This window comes from Canis lupus, chromosome 22 (assembly GCF_048164855.1).
Source record: "Canis lupus baileyi chromosome 22, mCanLup2.hap1, whole genome shotgun sequence".
NCBI lineage: Eukaryota > Metazoa > Chordata > Mammalia > Carnivora > Canidae > Canis > Canis lupus.
In genome coordinates, this window is record NC_132859.1 from 11,099,914 (window position 1) to 11,112,222 (window position 12,309).

The 12,309-nt window shown below is 38.9% G+C and overlaps 1 protein-coding gene across 8 annotated transcripts in view; it reads left to right on the forward strand.

Moving 5' to 3' along the window:
• The first annotated feature begins 3,078 nt into the window (after positions 1 to 3,078).
• PLSCR4 (phospholipid scramblase 4) overlaps positions 3,079 to 12,309 on the forward strand; it is a 40,977-nt gene continuing 31,746 nt past the window's right edge. For 2 of the 8 annotated variants that reach the window (XM_072792370.1, XM_072792375.1), the window contains exons 1-2: positions 3,871 to 4,293; positions 7,744 to 7,834. The gene's annotated coding sequence lies outside the window, so the exon portion shown is untranslated. Of the gene's footprint in view, positions 3,153 to 3,870; positions 4,294 to 5,376; positions 5,586 to 7,743; positions 7,835 to 12,309 lie in introns of those variants that run through there. The other 6 variants (XM_072792371.1, XM_072792376.1, XM_072792372.1 and 3 more) reach the window with 5 other exon arrangements.

A 12,309-nucleotide genomic window follows, 5' to 3' on the forward strand; every position in this document is an offset into this window, starting at 1 on the left:
TCTTCAGGTGCAGGGCATCTAGAACACCAGTAGAATGCTTCAGGTTTAGTGACTTGTGATGTCAGTGAGGAGATCTCAGGCTCCACATTGAGAGTGATATAAGAGAGTAAGGTGACACAGAGGGAAGAACATTAATACCTGCTCATAAAAAGCCCTAAAATCCTTGGCTGACTGCTAAACTTTACATGTGCTAGAGAGACTCCAGTGATGCCAGCAGAAAGTAGCAGCCAAAAGGACTGAATAGAGATTTCAGTTGCTGTTCACTGCAAGGAAATAGAGTTTAGAATATGAGTACTGCTAAGGGCATAGAGTAGCTTGGTAATACTTTCAGGCATTTGATAGACTGGCCTTAATATAGTATAAACCAAATGTTCCAGAAGTTAAAGATGATTTACCTTCAATTGCATGTCAGAGAATAATTAATTCTTTTCAGAGGAAGAAGACAAAAATCAAAAGTACTACATTATCTATAATATCCTATACACCATAAAATATTCATATACATCCCAAGAAACAGAAAATTGTGACTCTGTCAAAAAAAATAAAAAATAAAAAGCAACTTATAAAAACAGATCCCAAGGTGAATCACATATTGGAATAGTGAACAGGTATTGTAAATATGTTTAATAATTTTTAAAAAATGATGGTCAAAATGAAGGAACAGGTATGCAGTCTCACTAGGTACACAGAAACTGTGAAAAAGAACCAAACAGAAATACTAGAACTGAAAAGTGTAATATCCATAATAGGCTTAACAGCAGATTGAAATAAGGCCAGAATATTATGAAGAGTTATCCATAGAAGTTATTCAATTTAAGGAGAAAAAAAAATTGGAAAGAAAAGTAAATGTCTTGGTGACCTATGAGGCAACATTAAGTGGTCTAACATAATTGAATTCACAGAGGGAAAGGAAAGAGCAACAATGGGTTAGGAAAGTAATTTAAAGAAATAATGGTTAAAAGTTTACCATTATCAATCTACATATCTATGACACTCAGAGGACACTAAGTAGGATAAATGCAAGGAAAACCACATATCATAAACTGTAGAAAACTAAAACTAAACAATTTCAGCTCAAAACAATAATATGAACCCTAGCTGATAAAAATGGAAGTTAAAACTGTAGGAGAAGGGAAAAAAAATCTGGTCACTCAAAATTCTATATTCAGTGAAGATACCATTAAGATGCATATGAGATAAAAACATTTTTAGATTAAAAAAGGTGTGAGAATTTGTTTGTAGCTGTTCTGAACTACAAGAAATACCAAAGGAAATTCTCCAGCCTAAAGGAAAGTGAGATAAGTCTTTACAAGAAAAAATGAAAAGCAAAAGTTATCTGTATGTGGATAAATATAAAAGTTATCTTTTTCTTCTCTCAATATCTGTAAAAGACAACCAACTGCTTTATCAAAAGAAAACATTTTATTAAGTAGTTTATAATTTGTGTGTATGTAAAGCCTAAAGAGCAATGGCCCATAGCATTCAGGAACCAAAAAGTCCTGTTGGGAATTTCTTAATCTTATTAAAATGACGAAGTACAATATTAACTTTAAGCAGACTGTGGTAATGTAAGAACAACTAGTAAAAAAATAATACAAAGTGTAGCCGGGAAGCAGGACAACTAAAATAGAATCAATACAAAAAATAATGAACTTGCTATCCCTTGAAGTATTCAAGTAGAAATGTCATCAGATCAGGAATTTTAGAAAGACATGGGTTTTTTTTTTTTAATTTTTATTTATTTATGATAGTCACACAGAGAGGGAGAGAGGCAGAGACACAGGCAGAGGGAGAAGCAGGCTCCATGCACCGGGAGCCCGATGTGGGACTCGATCCCGGGTCTCCAGGATCACGCCCTGGGCCAAAGGCAGGCGCCAAACCGCTGCGCCACCCAGGGTCCCAGAAAGACATGGGTTTGAATCATTTTTATTCCCCTCAAAATTTCTGCTTTGGGCATAAGACACACTTCCAATTATTTTGTTTACCACTACCCCCTCCCACCGTCAAAGGAGTGTGTTTTTACACAAAACATGTTTTGCTTTTGAACTTTTTCATGTGGCCATTGGGGATGGCCATTGCTCAATTTCTCATCACTGTCAAGAATTTAGAACAAAGCTAATGAATAGTATTCTGTTTTGCTGTAGTTTTGGCACCGGTGTGTTTTGTGCTTTCCATATAAATTTACTTCTGTGTTTCTGTAACGTCTTGTGCAATTATTACTGAGAAATACAAGACGAATTTTTTTAAAAATCTACTCTCACATGCATATTAACAAGTTGCATACAAAGGAAAATGGGAAATTCCAGAACTCCCATATGCCTTCCCCGGTCCAAACTTCCCCCATGCTGGAGCGCCGCCACGTACTCTTCAGAGCTTAACCTAATTTACTTCGGTCCAGTGTCCGATTTTTTTTTTTTATACCGTCGGGGGCCTTTAGACGCCCCGAGCTCCAGTCAGGGGACTGAGCTGCTCCCCAGGGCCCACCAGAGACCTGAACCCCCAGGAGCTTGGAAAAGGCATTGGTGCCTAACAATGGCAATTAGCAAATGACCTTTCCTGTCCCGAGGTCAGCGACCTGGGCACCCCCGCTCTCCTGGGCTCCCTCCCGCCCGCATCCCAGTGGCCTCCACCGACCAGCGGGGCGGGGGCACCCAATGGGCCTGGGCTCGCGCCTGTTGCCCGCTGGCCTTGCACGGCCGAGGCCAGTTCTCCAAGCCAAGGGCCGGGTGGGGGGTGGGGGCGGGGGGCGCAGAGGCAACTGAACCGGGCTCCTGCACAAGGGCGGTTTCTCCCGGTCCTTCCCGCTCAGGCGTCTCCGGCAGCGGGGCGCCTCCCCCGTGCACCCCTCACCTGTCTCTGCCCTCGCGCTAGAGCCGCGGCACCCCGGCCCCCGCACCCCGGCCCCCGCCGCCCAGGCCCGCAGCCCCGCGCCCCACCCCCGGGACCGCCGAGCGCCAGGCGTGGGGGGCGGGGCCCGAGGCCCAGGACACGCCCCCGGGCCCGCGATGCCCCGCCCCTCCGGGCGCGGATTGGCCGAGCCTGCGGGAGGCCCGCCTCCGCCCGCCCCTGCCCCGCTCCCTCTCGCCGCGCCGCCGGGACTCGGACCCCGGGCGGGGCGTCGCGGGCGGGCGAGCGGCGGACCGCGGGCTGCGGTGAGCGGGGCCGGGCGCAGGGGCGGCGGCGGCGGCGGCGGCCCGGGCTGGGAGTGCGCGCGGCGCGGTCCGGGTGCGGGGCCTCGGGGCGCGAGGCGGGGCTGCGCTGCGGGGGCTGCGGGGGGCCGGGCCGGAGGGGGCGCTCTGGGACGGCGGCCGCTCCCGCCCCGCCGGGGCCTCCGGGCGCCTCCTGGGGCCTCCGGGCGCCGCGGGCCGCTGTCGCCGCGCGGGTCTGGGTCGCGCAGCCCGGGTCCTAGCTCTCGGCCCACCCCCACCCCCCCCCCCCCCGCCCCGGCCTTGCAGGCCTCCGCGGGCGCCGCGCTCGCCGTCGGCTCGGGATCCGCGCGGGAAGGGTTTGCGCCGACTTCTCAGCGCATCTGGCGGCGGCGGCGGGGAAAGAGGAGACTTTCCTCTGTATAGGAGCGCGGGCGACCGGGGGAGGTAACTGCCCTCGGGCAGCCCGGGGGCGCGGCGGGGCAGCGCCGCCTGCAGCCCGGGGCGTGACCTGGAGACCCGGGATCGAGGCCCGCGTCGGGCTCGGGCTCCTGCGTGGAGCCTGCTTCTCCCTGTGCCTGGGTCTCTGCCTCTCTCTCTCTCTCTCTCTCTCTCTCTCTCTTTCTGTCTCTCATGAATATCTAGATACGTAAAAGTTTAAAATGTAAAACGTTTGGGGATCCCTGGGTGGCTCAGTGCTTTAGCGCCTGCCTTCAGCCCAGGGCGTGATCCTGGGGTCCTGGGATCGAGTCCCGCGTCGGGCTCCCTGCATGGAGCCTGCTTCTCCCCCTGCCTGTGCCTCTGCTTCTCTCTCTCTCTCTGTCGAATAAATAAATACAATCTTCAAAAAAATAAAAAATAAATAAAACGTTTATGAGTCAAGACAGATTTTTCTTTCATTTATTTTCTCGTCTTTTTATCCTAGGATATACAATTCAGGTGAGTTTTTTTTTTTTTCCCTAAGATTTTATTTATTTATACATGAGAGAGACAGAGAGAGAGAGAGAGAGGCAGAGACACAGGCATAGAAAGAAGCAGGCCCCACGCAGGGAGCCCGACGTCGGACTCGATCCTGGGTCTCTAGGATCACGCCCCTGAGCTGAAGGCAGACGCTCAACCCCTGAGCCATCCAGGCGTCCCAATTCAGGTGAGTTTTTAACTTTTTATTGCATGTTTGAAATATAGCTACCAAAAAAAGTACAGATGAAGATATTAAGCATCAAGGTTGATTTCCCAACTACTTAAAAGAGTATAGATTTAATATTTTACTCAGTTGTCTTGGTTAATCTTGAAAGACCAGCCTGGTTTCCATTAGACTTGGGAAAGCCAAGGAAGCTCATCAAGACACTCAGTGAAGTTATTGTGAATTCCATGGGCCAGTGACCTTAGGCAAGAGAGCACATTAACTTTCTGATTAGGAAAAAGACACAAAATTATTTTTTCTTTACATATGATGTGATTGTGTGTTTTGAATGTCTATAGGAAACAACTGGAAATATCAGAAAAAAATTTTAATAGTGTCCAATTGCATCCAACCATAACTAATAGATATATCAATGGATGTTCTGTACATAAAAAAAAAAATGGAACATAATAAACCATTCAATTTAGCATGGAATAACATGTAACTGAAAAACCTATTAAAAAGTTAACCACTTACAGATGTGAGAATACATTGCATGTACAGGTAAAAATGCAATAAAATACATAACATTTTCCTAAAGATATAATTTCTCTAAGAGACTATATATATTTAATAGCTTTCTAACTGAATTTTTTTGTATCTAAGTCAGCTGTTTGTTTAGCTTATGTAGAAAGACAGTATATATATTTTACTACATAATAAATAGGTATATCAAGCTATAGTGATTAAAAGTGGAATACGGAATAGGCCAGGCAAATCAATGAAATTAAAGAGACAGATTTTAGAATAAAAGGAATGCTGCCTTTTTATAAACGTGCATTTTAAATCAGGTAGTGGGGAAGAAATTACATGTAATTGATCATGCTTAAATAATCAGGTATTTATTTTGGAAAACTAATAATAAAACTGGAACTCTCTCTCACTCTTAGCACATGAATGTGATCTAGATGACTTATTAATTTAAATCTAAATGTAAGAAACCTAAAAGTAAAGAAGAAAACCTGGAAGAGTTTGTGAGCATGGCCTGTGGGAAAAGTGTTTTTGAAATTGATACAAAAAACTACAGCCTATTTAAGCACCGGACTCCTACTAACATTTGTATGCAGAAAACATACAAAGAGAGAAATGGTTAACAGGAAAAGAGCTAATTATAATAATATGCCTAGAACTCTTATTAATGACTTTTAAAATCAGCAATCCAATTTGAGGATACAAAGAGGCCATTCAAAGCAAGAGAAATGCAAATGAGAAGCAGAAGACTCAGCCAGGCTAATTATCTGAAAAACGCAATTAAAGTAAGAGTTTTTGCATGTTTTACTAATTTTGAAAGTCGGATAATACTCAGTATTGTTGATAATGTGATGAGAGAAATACAGTGTAACAAACTCTTTGTAAAAATGTATTGGTAAAACTTTTTTATGGTGATATCAAGCTATTACATTTTTCGAATTTCATTCACTTACTGGAATTTGTCATTCTCCTAAGCATGCAAATAAAAATCTGTGTCGAAGATATTCACAGTAGTACTGTTGTAATACAGAAAACTTGGAAACGGTTTCATAACCATTGATTGGGATTTGGTTACATAATTTATGGTACATCCAAAGGGGGGGAATAATGTAAAGTTTAAAACATTTGATAGCTCTAGATGTTGTAAAGTGGAAATGTGTCCAAAGCATAAGAACACAAAAAACAAGTTGAAACACAGTATATATAATGTATATGTATATAAATAGAATATGTATACAGTAACATTTTTGTAAATAGTTTCGAACATAGACTGAATTATGTGTGTTCATGTTCTCTTAGTTGTAATATGTATGACTGTTTAAGGAAAAAGTGATGTTTTTATAATAGGAAAAATAATAAAGAACTTGAAAGTGTAACTAGTAATTTATATAGAGTAACTTCTATCTGGGCATATTAGTTATCATTTAATGTAGAAAGACATTTTCTTTCATACAGCTTTCCATGTTCTCTTCATTTACTTTGGTTTTGAATGTCCTCTTTCAGCTTCTTCCTTTGAAAATCCCTTCCTTTACTTGCTTTCTTAATATTAGAGCTAGCTGAACTTTTGCCTGAGGGATTTCACAGCCTGTTAACACTTTTATAAACAAAAAAAATAAAGGAATGTTCATGCTCTTTATGTATTTCAGCAGCATTGTACTTAAATTAAAATTAACCTTTACAGTACTTCAGAATGAGAGAGCGATGCTTAAAAAAGAAAAATACAATTAGACTACAAAAGCAAAAAAGAATGTATGGCAAAAATGCAGAAAAAATAAATGGCAAATTTGGGGGGAAATTCTTAAATTCTAATAGTATTTGTATAAGTCACAAAAAGAAAATCTCAAAAAATAGACAAACAGAAAAATGGACAAATGATAGTTCACAGAAATGGAGATGCAAATTTCAGCCCAGGTGGGGGGGAAGGAAGGGGGCGGAGCAGAGGAAGAGGGAGAAGTAGATTCCCTGATGAGCAAGCAGATGGGCAGAGAGCCCACCTGGGGGCTCAATCCCAGGCACTCTGACTTGGGTGGAAGGCAGCCGCTTAATGTACTGAGCCACCCAGGTGCCCCAACAAATTATTTTAAACATAATAAAAACTCAACTTCCTAATTAGATATGGAACATAAAAATGTACCTTTCAGATTGTTAGTTACAAAAATGTTGATAAACATATTAGTAATCTAAGACATTTTTGTCTCACATGAATCTATTCAAATTCTTTGGAGTAGTTTGATAATTATGTCAGAATACAAATGCACAAAAGCTTGAAACAGCAATTCTCCCCCCAGTAATTTAATACGGAGGTACACAAAATATGTTTAAGTATATATAAGTCTGTTTTGGTATGTTTTTAATTGCATGTATTAAGAAACAGTTTAAATTTTGATCATTAATAAGCCAATTAAAACTGACAGTTGAATGGGGGGATGAAAAAAGTGATGGGGATTAAGGAGTGCATCTGTGATGAGCACAGGGTGTTGTATGGAAGCGTTCAATCAATATATTGTATACCTGAAACTAATGTGATAGTGGATGTTAACTAACTGGAATTTAAATAAAAGCTTTAAAAAAATAGGCCAGTTAAATAAACTGGTACAGCCGTTCAAAAGAGTAATGTTATATGAATTGTAGTCAACATCCATACATTTTAGCAAATGAAGAAACAAAATACAGAAAGGTTCATAGAAGATTGTCATTTGTATTAAAAGGTATATGTATTAGTATATAATTAGAAAATCTCTTAGAAGATAAAAATTCTACCTATGGTTGCCTTTTGAAATGGGAAATGAAGATCTAGATAGGAGGGATTTTTACTTTTCATGGGTATGGATATATGTACTCATTGGCTGCTTGACTAATTCTACTGTTTGTTTGCAGATAATGCCTATTTTAAAATACGTTCTTATAAATGTAAGGTTTCTTATTGAAATTATTTAATTGTAGGTCCGTATGCCAGCCTGATCTGTTGTAGTTTTTGATACTAGAAGACTAGCCAGAAAATGATGAAATAAGGCATTTTCCTGTAATCTCCCAGGTATCATAATTGTCATGATAATGGTTCCTTAAGTGTATGGTATAAATACTGTGATAATAATACTCTTCTGATATTTTTTGTACTCCAAGTAACAAAAATACTCCCCCCCACACACACTTTTTTAAAGATTTTATTTACTTATTCATGAGAGACACACAGAGAGAGGCAGAGACACAAGCAGAGGGAGAAGCAGGCTCCATGCAGGGAGCCTAATGCGGGACTCGATCCCAGGACCCTAAGATCGCAACCTGAACCAAAGCCAGACGCTCAACCACTGAGCCACCCAGGCACCCCAACATTTCCCCCTTTAAAGCTAGAATGGAAAGGCCTAATACTCCTTTAAACAATTTAATTTAATATGTTTAATAAAAGCTATTTATGAACTGTGGCTATCACTTTGCTTCCATTTAATCTCATTCATTCATTTGAAAAGAAAGCTAAATCACCAACCTCTAAGGTTCTTCTCTGCTAAAAAGAAGAAGGAATGGTTTAGAAGGAATCATGGTGTGACTAAGATAAATATGTTTATATGTTATGAAAACATAAATTGGTTAGAGTTTGCCAACGTGTTTATTTGTTCCTAGTGAAAATCACAGTTTCTATGAAGTTTTTCGTAGGGCCGATTTCATGTAAAGATATAATTAAATAAATAGATGTTCTACAAATAGTCTTAATGAGAGATTCTGTGCGTCTTTGGGACATTTCTACTACTTATTTCATCACAAAGTAACAAGCCTAGGTTTATCTTGTTAGTGCAAGCCTCTGTAATTGCTTTTTGAATAGGACAGTTTCTTAATTCTTACTATGTGCCAGCAACCTATTAAGTTGCCAAGGTGTGGAACAGGAAATGACTGAATTCTTCACAGTCATTGAACTTCAAATCCATTCATATTAGGTCCATTCTCTATCCAGTTTCCTCATAATCAAGAAACCCATAAAACTAATCAACACAATTACATATACTTCCAGGAGCCAAGATTTTGGCTTAAAGTCTATAAAGAGAATTGTACTTGGAAGTGTGTATAAAACATTTCATCTTTGGTAAACTTGAGATCTAACTAGTTACAGACACACTATAAGAGAATATATTGTTAGTTCAATTTTATTTTTTTTCAATTCAGGTTATAAAATCTATTTGATTATATTCCTTCTACGAGAATGAGAATGTATCACTTAAAACTTTTGCAGCATATTTTGGATTTCTTTTGAACTTCAGAAGAAATTTATTTGGGTTTACAGATGAGGTTTGAGGAAAATTTTGGATAAATATTGCATTAGTGAATTGAAGATTTAATTGAGTTTATTAAGATATGATTCCTTTCAAAGATGGATTTTTACTAGGAAAAGGGTGTTGTAGATCTGTAATTGTGGATGGTGTGTGTGTGTGTTGAGACGTGTATCAGAATCACCTGGGAAATGGTTTCAAACCTCATACACTTAGAGAAAGAAGTGCCCTAGATTTGCGTTCTTCAAAGTGTGATCCTAAATCAGCAGTGTCAGCATCACCTGGTCTCATACGTTCTGTGGCATATTTGGAATAGTTACAAATTTCTTTTATACACCTGCTCCTTCCTTGAGAATTACTGTATTTGATTGCTGAGGTATAGAATTTTTGTAGGAAAGAATTTTGAAATCGATTTGTTCAAACTTTCATGTCTTTAGGCCTGACACATACTTGTCTGTATGTGTTCAAGAAGCTCTCTTTATGAAATATTTGCATAGTTTTTTCCAATTTCAGTGTGACGAAAATTTTGGAATTTTTACAGTCACAAGAACAAAATGGACCATAGTATTCAATAACGTATTCAGCAGTGGGGGGCACTTGACGGGATGAGTACTGGGTGTTATGCTATATGTTGGCAAATCAAACTCCAATAAAAAAAATTACAAAAAAATCGAACTCCAATAAAAAATATACAAAAAAATAACGTATTCAGCAAATTTGACTTTCTTAAATATTCTTAATGTTGAATTAAGGCAAAGAAATGTCTACATTTATTTTCTAAATGTTAACATCAAGTGGCGAGTTAATTTCTGGAAATTTTTTATAGGAAAGTTGCATATCCTTATTAATCTTTTAAAAATTTCTATGTAGAAATTGAATAGCATTTTAGCAAAAGTTTTTTTAAAAACTTTAATATAATAATCTAAAAATATTTATTTACTTTTGAAACATTCTAAAAAATACTGTATCTTTCTAGGCTGCGTATTTTGGATAGTTGCTATAAAAGGAATCATACAGTATGTGGTCTCTTGTGACTGACTTCTTTCACTCAGTTAATGTTTTCAAGGTTTATTCAAGTTGTACTGTGTATTATACTTTATTACCATTTATGACTGAACAATATCCCATTATAGGGATATATCAGTTTTCAGAGTTTATTCATCTGTTGATGTGTAGACATATGAGTTGTTTCTTTCTTGGCTATTTTGAATAATGGTGCTATGTACATGTTTTTGTGAAAATGGTTTTCTTTCTCTTGAGTATGTACCTACAAATAGAATTGCCGGGTCATGTGTTTATGTTTAATCTTTCACACTGTTTTCTAGAACAGCTGCACCATTTTACATTTCCATAAGCAGTGAATGAGGGTTTCCAGTATCTCCTCATATTTGCTAACACTTGTTATCGTCTTTTTGATTATAGCTATCTTAGGAGATGTGAAGAGTTCATTGTGGTTTTGATCTGCATGCCTTTGATGACTGATGATGTTGAGAATCGTTTTATGTCCTCATTGGCATTCATATATCTTCCTTAGAAAAGTATCCAAATTCTTTTGGCTATTTTTCAGTTAGGTTGTCTTTATTACTGAGTTCTGAGTGTTCTCTCTGTGTTCCAGAAAAAAGTCCCTTACCAGGTATATGATACATAAATATTTTATCTCATTCTGTTTACTTTTTTTTTCATTTTCCCAATGGTATTCTTTGAACCACAAACTTAATAAAACATGATAAAGTCTAATTTATTTCTTGTCTGTTGTTATGTTGTTGGTGTCCTATTTGTGAAACCATTTCCAAACCCAAAGTGATGATGATTTATTCCTATTTTTCTTTTAAAATTTCTTAGTTTTACCTTTTACATTTAGGTTTATGGTCCATTTTGACTTATTTTGTATGGTATGTTGTAGGGATCCAAATTCATTCTTTTGTATATGTATATACAGCTTCCCCAATACTATTTGTGGAGAAGACTATTTGTTCTTCATTGAATGGTCTTGGTACCCAAATTGGTATATTTGTCTATCATAGGCCAGTACCACACTATTCAGATTACTGTAGCTTTGTAGTAAGTTTTTACAATTTTTATTTATTTTCAACTTTTTTCAAATTCTTATTTAAATTCTAGTTAGTAACATATAGTTAATATTGATTTCAGAAGTCGAATTTAGTGATTCATCACTTACATATAACACCCAGTGCCCAAAGCAAGTGCCCTCAATGCCCATCACCCATTTAGCCCATCCCCTGCCCACCTCCCCTCCATCAACCCTGTTTGTTCTCTGTAGTTAGGAGTCTCTTATGGTTTGTTTCCCTCTCTGTTTTTTTCTCTCTCCCATATGCTCCCCTGTTTTGTTTCTTAAATTCCAATGTGAGTGAAATCATTCTGGTATATTGTCTTTCTCTGACTTATTTTGCTTAGTATAGTACAGACTAGCTCCATCCACATCATTGGAAATGGCAAGATTTCATTCTTTTTTTGATAGCTGAGTAATATTCCATTGTGTACATATACCACTCTTCATTCATCAGTCAGTGGACATTTGGGCTCTTTCATAATTTGGCTAGTGTTGATAATGCTTCTGTAAACATTGGGGTGCATGTGCCCCTTTGAATCAGTATTTTTGTATCTTTTGGGTAAATACTTAGTAGTGCAATTACTGGATCATAGGGTGTTCTATTTTTAACTTTTTGAGGAACCTCTGTACTGTTTTCCAGAGTGGCTGCACCAGTTTGCATTCCCACCAACAATGTAAGAGGGCTTTCCTTTCTCTGTATCCTCACCAATATGTGTTGCTTCCTGTGTTAATTTTAGCCATTCTGACAGCTGTGAGTTGATATCTCATTGTGGTTTTGATTTGTATTTCCCCAATGATGAGTGATGTTGAGCAATTTTTTTACTTGTGTGTTGACCATCTGGATTTCTCTTTGGAAAAACTGGAGTAAGTTTTAAACTCAAGAAGTATGAGTCTTCCACCTTTGTTCTTTGTTTTCAAGATTATTTTAGCTGTTGCAATTTTCTTTTGTTTCTATATGAATTTTATGTTTAGCTTGTCAGTTTCTAAAAAATTATGGGTTTTTTTCTTAAAGATTTTATTGGCTTATTCATGAGATACACAGAGAGAGAGGCAGGGGTAGAGGCATAGGTAGAGAGAGAAGCAGGCTCCATGCATGAATCCTGATGTGGGGCTCGATCCGAGGACCGCGAGATCACACCCTGAGCCGAAGACAGACGCTCAACCGCTGAGCCACCCAGA